The following is a 9,363-nucleotide window of genomic DNA, read 5'->3' as shown; positions in this document are numbered from 1 at the left end:
GAAAAACTAATGGAAGAAATTATCACTGAAAATTTCCCAACTCTTATGAAAGACCTAAAATTACAGATCCAAGAAGTGCAGCGCACCCCAAAGAGATTAGACCCAAATAGGCATTCCCCAAGACACTTACTAGTTAGAATGTCAGAGGTCAAAGAGAAAGAGAGGATCTTGAAAGCAGCGAGAGAGAAGCAATCCATCACATACAAGGGAAACCCAATAAGACTATGTGTAGATTTCTCAGCAGAAACCATGGAAGCTAGAAGACAGTGGGATGATATATTTAAGTTACTAAAAGAGAAAAACTGCCAACCAAGACTCCTATATCCAGCAAAATTGTCCTTCAAAAATGAGGGAGAAATTAAAACATTCTCAGACAAAAAGTCACTGAGAGAATTTGTGACCAAGAGACCAGCTCTGCAAGAAATACTAAAGGGAGCACTAGAGTCAGAACCGAAAAGACAGAAGAGAGAGGTATGGAGAAGAGTGTAGAAAGAAGGAAAGTCAGATATGATATATATAATACAAAAGGCAAAATGGTAGAGGAAAATATTATCCAAACAGTAATAACTCTAAATGTTAATGGACTGAATTCCCCAATCAAAAGACATAGACTGGCAGAATGGATTAAAAAACAGGATCCTTCTATATGCTGTCTACAGGAAACACATCTTAGACCCAAAGATAAACATAGGTTGAAAGTGAAAGGTTGGGAAAAGATATTTCATGCAAATAACAACCAGAAAAGAGCAGGAGTAGCTATACTAATATCCAACAAATTAGACTTCAAATGTAAAACAGTTAAAAGAGACAAAGAAGGACACTATCTACTAATAAAAGGAACAATTAAACAAGAAGACATAACAATCATAAATATTTATGCACCGAACCAGAATGCCCCAAAATACGTGAGGAATACACTGCAAACACTGAAAAGGGAAATAGACACAAATACCATAATAGTTGGAGACTTCAATTCACCACTCTCATCAATGGGCAGAACATCTAGACAGAGGATCAATAAAGAAATAGAGAATTTGAATATTACAATAAATGAGCTAGACTTAACAGACATTTATAGGACATTATATCCCACAACAGCAGGATACACCTTTTTCTCAAGTGCTCATGGATCATTCTCAAAGATAGACCATATACTGGGTCACAAAGCAAGTCTTAACAAATTTAAAAAGATTGAAATCATACACAACACTTTCTCGGATCATAAAGGAATGAAGTTGGAAATCAATAATAGGCGGAGTGCCAGAAAATTCACAAATACGTGGAGGCTCAATAACACACTCTTAAACAACGAGTGGGTCAAGGAAGAAATTGCAAGAGAAATTAGTAAATACCTCGAGGTGAATGAATACGAAAACACAACATATCAAAACATATGGGACGCAGCAAAGGCAGTGCTAAGAGGGAAATTTATTGCCCTAAATGCCTATATCAGAAAAGAAGAAAAGGCAAAAATTCAGGAATTAACTGTCCACTTGGAAGAACTGGAGAAAGAACAGCAAACTAATCCCAAAGCAAGCAAAAGGAAAGAAATAACAAAGATTAGAGCAGAAATAAATGAAATTGAAAACATGAAAACAATAGAGAAAATCAATAAGACCAGAAGTTGGTTCTATGAGAAAATCAATAAGATTGATGGGCCCTTAGCAAGATTGACAAAAAGAAGAAGAGAGAGGACGCAAATAAATAAGATCAGAAATGGAAGAGGAGACATAGCTACTGACCTCACAGAAATAAAGGAGGTAATAACAGGAGACTATGAACCAACTTTACGCTAATAAATACAACAATTTAGATGAAATGGATGGGTTCCTGGAAAGACATGAACAACCAACTTTGACTCAAGAAGAAATAGATGACCTCAACAAACCAATCACAAGTAAAGACACTGAATTAGTCATTCAAAAGCTCCCTAAAAAGAAAAGTCCAGGACCAGACGGCTTCACATGTGAATTCTATCAAACATTCCAGAAAGAATTAGTACCAACTCTCCTCAAACTCTTCAAAAAAATCGAAGTGGAGGGAAAACTACCTAATTCATTCTATGAAGCCAACATCACCCTCATACCAAAACCAGGCAAAGATATTACAAAAAAAGAAAACTACAGACCCATCTCTCTAATGAATACAGATGCAAAAATCCTCAATAAAATTCTAGCAAATCGTATCCAACAACACATTAAAAGAATTATACATCATGACCAAGTAGGATTCATCCCAGGTATGCAAGGATGGTTCAACATAAGAAAATCAATTAATGTAATACACCGCATCAACAAATCAAAGCAGAAAAATCACATGATCATTTCAATTGATGCAGAGAAGGCATTTGACAAGATTCAACATCCTTTCCTGTTGAAAACACTTCAAAAGATAGGAATACAAGGGAACTTCCTTAAAATGATAGAGGGAATATATGAAAAACCCACAGCTAATATCATCCTCAATGGGGAAAAATTGAAAACTTTCCCCCTAAGATCAGGAACAAGACAAGGATGTCCACTATCACCACTATTATTCAACATTGTGTTGGAAGTTCTAGCCAGAGCAATTAGACAAGAAAAAGAAATACAAGGCATCAAAATTGGAAAGGAAGAAGTAAAACTATCACTGTTTGCAGACGATATGATACTATACGTAGAAAACCCAGAAAAATCCACAACAAAATTATTAGAGCTAATAAATGAGTACAGCAAAGTAGCAGGCTACAAGATCAACATTCAAAAATCTGTAGCTTTTCTATACACTAGTGATGAACAAGCTGAGGGAGGAATCAAGAAACGAATCCCATTTACAACCGCAACTAAAAGAATAAAATACCTAGGAATAAATTTAAGTAAAGAGACAAAAAATCTATATAAAGAAAACTACAAAAAAACTGCTAAAAGAAATCACAGAAGACCTAAATAGATGGAAGGGCATACCGTGTTCATGGATTGGAAGACTAAATATAATTAAGACGTCAATCCTACCTAAACTGATCTACAGATTCAATGCAATACCAATCAAAATCCCAACAACTTATTTTTCAGAAATAGAAAAACCAATAAGCAAATTTATCTGGAAGGGCAGGGTGCCCCAAATTGCTAAAAACATCTTGAGGAAAAAAAACGAAGCTGGAGGTCTCGCGCTGCCTGACTTTAAGGCATATTATGAAGCCACAGTGGTCAAAACAGCATGGTATTGGCATAAAGATAGATATATCGACCAATGGAATCGAATAGAGTACTCAGATATAGACCCTCTCATCTATGGACATTTGATCTTTGATAAGGCAGTCAAGCCAACTCACCTGGGACAGAACAGTCTCTTCAATAAATGGTGCCTAGAGAACTGGATATCCATATGTAAAAGAATGAAAGAAGACCCGTATCTCACACCTTATACAAAAGTTAACTCAAAATGGATCAAAGATCTAAACATTAGATCTAAGACCATAAAACAGTTAGAGGAAAATGTAGGGAGATATCTTATGAATCTTACAACTGGAGGCGGTTTTATGGACCTTAAACCTAAAGCAAGAGCACTGAAGAAAGAAAGAAAGAAATGGGAGCTCCTCAAAATTAAACACTTTTGTGCATCAAAGAACTTCATCAAGAAAGTAGAAAGACAGCCTACACAATGGGAGATAATATTTGGAAATGACATATCAGATAAAGGTCTAGTATCCAGAATTTATAAAGAGATTGTTCAACTCAACAACAAAAAGGCAGCCAACCCAATTACAAAATGGGAAAAAGAATTGAACAGACAGACACCTACCAGAAGAGGAAATACGGATGGCCAAGAGGCACATGAAGAGATGCTCAATGTCCCTGGCCATTAGAGAAATGCAAATCAAAACCACAATGAGATATCATCTCACACCCACCAGAATGGCCATTATCAACAAAACAGAAAATGACAAGTGCTGGAGAGGATGCGGAGAAAGAGGCACACTTATCCACTGTTGGTGGGAATGTCAAAGGGTGCAACCACTGTGGAAGGCAGTTTGGCGGTTCCTCAAAAAGCTGAATATAGAATTGCCATATGACCCAGCAATACCATTGCTAGGTATCTACTCAAAGGACTTAAGGGCAAAGACACAAACGGACATTTGCACACCAATGTTTATAGCAGCATTATTTACAATTGCAAAGAGATGGAAACAGCCAACATGTCCATCAACAGAAGAATGGCTAAACAAACTGTGGTATATACGTACGATGGAATATTATGCAGCTTTAAGACAAGATAAACTTATGAAACATGTAATAACATGGATGGACCTAGAGAACATTATGCTGAGTGAGTCTAGCCAAAAACTAAAGGACAAATACTGTATGGTCCCACTGATGTGAACGGACATTCGAGAATAAACTTGAAATATGTCATTGGTAACAGAGTCCAGCAGGAGTTAGAAACAGGGTGAGACAATGGGTAATTGAAGCTGAAGGGATACAGACTGTGCAATAGGACTAGATACAAAAACTCAAAAATGGACAGCACAATAATACCTGATTGTAAATTAATCATGTTAAAACACTGAATGAAGCTGCATCTGAGCTATAGGGTTTTTTTTGTGTGTTTGTTTGTTTGTTTTACTATTATTACTACTTTTATTTCTTTTCTCTATATTAACATTTTATATCTTTTCTGTTGTGTTGCTAGTTCCTCTAAACCGATGCAAATGTACTAAGAAACGATGATCATGCATCTATGTGATGATGTTAAGAATTACTGACTGCATATGTAGAATGGTATGATTTCTAAATGTTGTGTTAATTTCTTTTTTTTCCTTTCTCTTAATAAAAAAAAAAAAAAAGAATTCCATGGCCCACCCTGCATTGTATTTTAGAAAGTATAAATCAGATTCTGTCACTCTCCTACTTGAAAATCTTTAGTGACTTCTAATTCTATTAAAAATAAAATCAAATTCCCTTCCATGGCCAAAAAAAAAAAAAATCAACTTTCTCAGTTCAGTGGTCTGCAGATTATCCCAATTTTTCAGGGGGCTATCAATCGGGATGCTGGATGCACTGCCCATGTTCTGAAATGAGAGAGAAGCAGGATACGCATTTGCTAAGGTTTGATTTCTCATCCTGCAGCTGAAAAGTACCCTAGCAACACCTTCTTGCCCCACGGCATCCCTGTGGGGAAGGAAACCTTAGACTTAGGAGACGAGGCTGTCTGGTTTCACCCCTTGACTTCCAAGCTGGACCCAAAGGGCTGGTGAGTTAAATTTCTCACCCCATCGGCTCTGGGCTGGACTCAGAGGCTAGTGAGCCAGATTCCTCACCCAGTCTGCCCTGAGCCAAACGTCTGCTCCTTTCCCAACTCTGGGGACAGAAAATGTTTTGGTAAGCTTCATGCATAACCCACTCTTAAAATAAAGAACTTGAAGGGACAGAGGTCCCTTTTGGCTAAGGCCTGTAATCTTCTTTGGGGAGAGAAGGTTGCCTAAAGAATGCCTAAGGGTTGTTTTCAGGAATGATACATAGGCCATATACAAAGGAGGAGGTGAGTAAGAATATTCTAAAGAATTTCCTCTGGGGAAACAGAAAGGAAAAAAAAGGAGCATGGCCAGGGATGAATATCTCTAAGGGAGGTGCTGGTTTGAAAGTTTTATGTACCCCAGAAAAGCCATGTTTTAATCCTGATTCAACCTTGTGGAGGCAGCCATTTCTTTTAATCCTGACTCAATATTGTAGGTGGAAACTTTTGACTAGAGATGTGACACACCCAAATGTGGGTATGACCTTCTATTAGATGGAGCTGTGACTCCACTCATCCCAGGTGGGTCTTGATTAGTTTACTGGAATCCTTTCAAAGAAAAAGCATTTTGGAGACAATGAGAAAAGGACAGAAACATCAGAAATGACAGAGCTAACAGAAACTTCAGAGCAGAGCTGACAGGCAGAGAACAGAGACACGGACAGACGTTTGGAGATTCTAGGAGCCCAGTAAACGTTGCCATGAGATGCTAAGCAAGCCAGAACTGGAGAAAGCCAAGGGAAGCCAAGAGATGAAAGCCAGCCCTGGAGAAGCAAAGTGAGGAAATGCCATAGGAACAAAGGCTGAAAGCAAGGAGCCCAGGAGCAAGGGACCAGCAGATGCCAGCCACGTGACTACCCAGCTAACAGGGGTGTTTCTGACCCATCAACCATTCTTGAATTAAGGGATGTTTCCCTGGATGCCTTAGTTTGGACATTTTTAGGCTTAGATCTGTCAACTTTTAACTTATTAAGTTCCCCTTTTTAAAAACCATTCCAGTTCTAGTATATCACATTCTGGCAGCTCCCAAACTAATACAAGGGGCCATAAGAATGGTCCTATGGGAAATTCACAACCTTTGCACCACAGGAAGTCTCCCCGTGAAAAATCTTACTTCAAACCTAGCACTGATGAAGAACAGAGGGGAATGCAAAGAATTGAACACCTGGGCTTAGCAGTCAGCAGCAAGGGAAAAAAAGAGGGGCAGAAAGAAGAGAGGATGCACCTGAAACAGGGAAGGAGCGACCCAGGAATGATGCTCTAAAGCTTCACTCCAGTGTAGGGATGAGCCAGGGGAGTAATCAAAATTGCTGGTTACTATGGTACATTTGTCACAACTAATGGAACAATATATTATTATTAATTAAAGTCCATACTTTTTTTCAGATTTCTTTAGTTTTTGCCTCTTGCCCTCTTTAGTCACAGGAGACAGCATTCCATTTAGTCATCAGGTCTCCCTTAGGCTGTGACTGTGACAGCTCGTTATAAAAAATATGTAAATGTCAGGGAGAAAATGATTTGTAACAAAATACAGCAGCACGCAAACATTTAATAGCAGTTGTCTGTGGACGATGGGATTAAAAGTGATTGCTGCATCCTAGGATGCCCCATTCTATATTCTTTTCTTTCCTCCAAGGACAAGTTCCTTGTCTCAACTGATAACTGAGTTTCCCGCTGTCATCTCTGCTAAATTCCGTGACTGGTACCGGATCAGCCACATAATTTGTAGGGCCCAGTACAAAATGAAAATGCAGGGCGGCCTCTTTATAACCAGTAGTAATAATAAATTAATAACAGTAACTAAAAATTGTTAAGAATTTCAAGATGATGACAGCAGAGCATTAAACCAAATGTGGGCCCTTCTACGAACGGGGTCTTAGACAGCTACACAGGTTGCAGGCCCATGAAGATTGCCCATAATATTCTTTAAAATGTCATGCTGATGCAAGAATATTTATTCCTTCTATATTCTGGAGCAGCTAGAAGGAAAAATCTGAGAAGATCGTATGGTAGCCCATGACAAACTCTGGGATCTGACCCGTAACTACTTTTTGAAGAGTGCTTTGAAAACTATTGCTTTTTGCTTTCTTTGCTTTGTACATTTGTTATACTACATAATAAAAAAAAATAAAAAAATAATATGCTGATGTCGATTTTATTCTCTTGAAATAATAATGCTCTCATTGATGCACACCATGATGCCTTGTCGAGAATATAGAAATACTCAACAATACCAATAATACATAATTTGTTTGGAAGCTCTTTTAAAGAGAAATGTCTACTTGTGTCCACATACAGAGAAAGCTCTCATATTGGTGAAATTTTAAACTGGAGAGAACTTGTTGATCTTCCTTCCTGACAATTCTTTTTAGAGATAAGGAAACTTGGGTCTCACAGAGAGGACATGACTTATCCAAGGTCACGTGGTAGTGATGCTAAGGCAAAACACTGGGTGCATTAGATTTAACTAAGAACTCCTTTTCAAATAACACTGTCATTAATCCTGAAAACAGCAACATTTATTGAGTGCTTGCTATGTTCCAGGCATTGTGCTGAGTTCCATATAGAAAATATGTCCTTGAATTCTCACCCCGACACTGTGGATTAGGTGCTATTCGTACACCCATTTTATAGGTGGGGAGATGGTGCTTTACATGGGGTAAGTAACTTGTCCACAGTCACAACAGCCACTAACTAGAGTCAGGATATGAACCCAGGAGAACTGCCTCCTGAGCTCAGGCACCTTCAGCATCTGGTCTAGGTAGGAGATCTAGGTGGGAGGACACACACTTGACATGCTGATGGCATCTGACCTTACCTGTAATCCCTGCCGTTAACCTCGGCCTTGATCTCATGTTCCAGTTTCACACCTTAGGGACAGTGGCTCTGCCCCCACAGCTCTGTGGATATTTGGAGCAGCTGAGTACTCATTAGCCATGGCTAATAGCGACCCCCTCCCATTGCAAAGGGAGCCCTTTGGGTAGGCACCATTTCCTCCAGACAATTGCTATGTCCTTTGTCACATTGGAGAGAAATAATATAAGAATACTTGTGACTTTATTGGCCCTTCCCCTGACTTGTGACTCTTTGGACAGAAATGGGTCATATACTAAGCTTCTTGACATCTACACGGAAAGAACAGGAACCCATACTCAGTTGTTGAGCCAACAGTAATATTTGCTTAACCCCTGGAGTCTCTTCATGATCCAGCCTGTAATTTGCAGCAGAATAAATTATGGACAAGTTCTGAACACTCTTTATTAATTTTTAATATTTCCTTATGGACTGTTATACTTTTTCATGAGCTGTCTCCTATAGGGAGACATTCCCTTTCATAAAAATTAATGATAATGATCGCTTCTCGGCCTTTTGGCTAAGATCAAGTATAGTATCTGTTCTTATCAGTTTAAGATCTGATACGTCCTCTATCCGAGGACAATATATTAAATGGATTTTTGGAATTAGGAGATGGAATAGGAGCTTGCTCCGTCTACTCCACGCATTGACCTGGTATTGCAGTACTTCCAGAAACGGTGCACCCGCCTCGGGGGAACAATAAATGTATAAAAAGTTAAAAAAATAAAAATTAATGATAATGAAAAAAAAACCAAGAAATTAATAATAATGGTAGCTGTCGGTTTTGAGATATATATGTTTACATGTATATTCATTTAGTCTGTCCAAATAACCCATGAGGTAAGAATTATGATTCCTGCTTTATAGATTAGGGAAGTGAGGCTCAGAAAGGGAAATTAATTTTTCCAACATCACACAACTAACACAGCGAAAACACTAACTCTTCCCTATGATGCTACACTTGGCATTGCTCTTATTTTCACAACCTTTGGCTGGCCTTAGTAAACAGCCAGAAATAAGAGCCGCATGCTGCTTTTATTTGAGCACTCAAAATCCTCTTTAGCAAGCAGCTTAGTTCAAAGTAATTGTTCTTTTTTCTAAGGCAATATGGAAAAACAGTAGTAATAAAAACGCCTTCCTGTATTGGAAACCATGTGGGTTGACTCCCTAATTGCAATGACCCCTTGAATAGAACCTGCACACAAGGTCGTTGGCAGCTGTGGCTGTACCATCAGG

General features: G+C 38.5%; 1 non-coding gene across 1 annotated transcript; it reads left to right on the top strand.

The window, feature by feature from the left end:
* Window positions 1–8,624: 8,624 nt before the first annotated feature.
* LOC143689284 (U2 spliceosomal RNA) lies at window positions 8,625–8,815 on the top strand. The gene has a single exon (XR_013178728.1). It is a non-coding gene; the product is annotated as a U2 spliceosomal RNA (small nuclear RNA).
* Window positions 8,816–9,363: the final 548 nt, after the last annotated feature.

The sequence above is a fragment of the Tamandua tetradactyla genome, chromosome 6, assembly GCF_023851605.1.
Source record: "Tamandua tetradactyla isolate mTamTet1 chromosome 6, mTamTet1.pri, whole genome shotgun sequence".
NCBI classification, from domain to species: domain Eukaryota; kingdom Metazoa; phylum Chordata; class Mammalia; order Pilosa; family Myrmecophagidae; genus Tamandua; species Tamandua tetradactyla.
The sequence above is the reverse complement of the archived record's forward strand: the minus strand, read 5'-3'. Positions and strand labels throughout refer to the sequence as shown.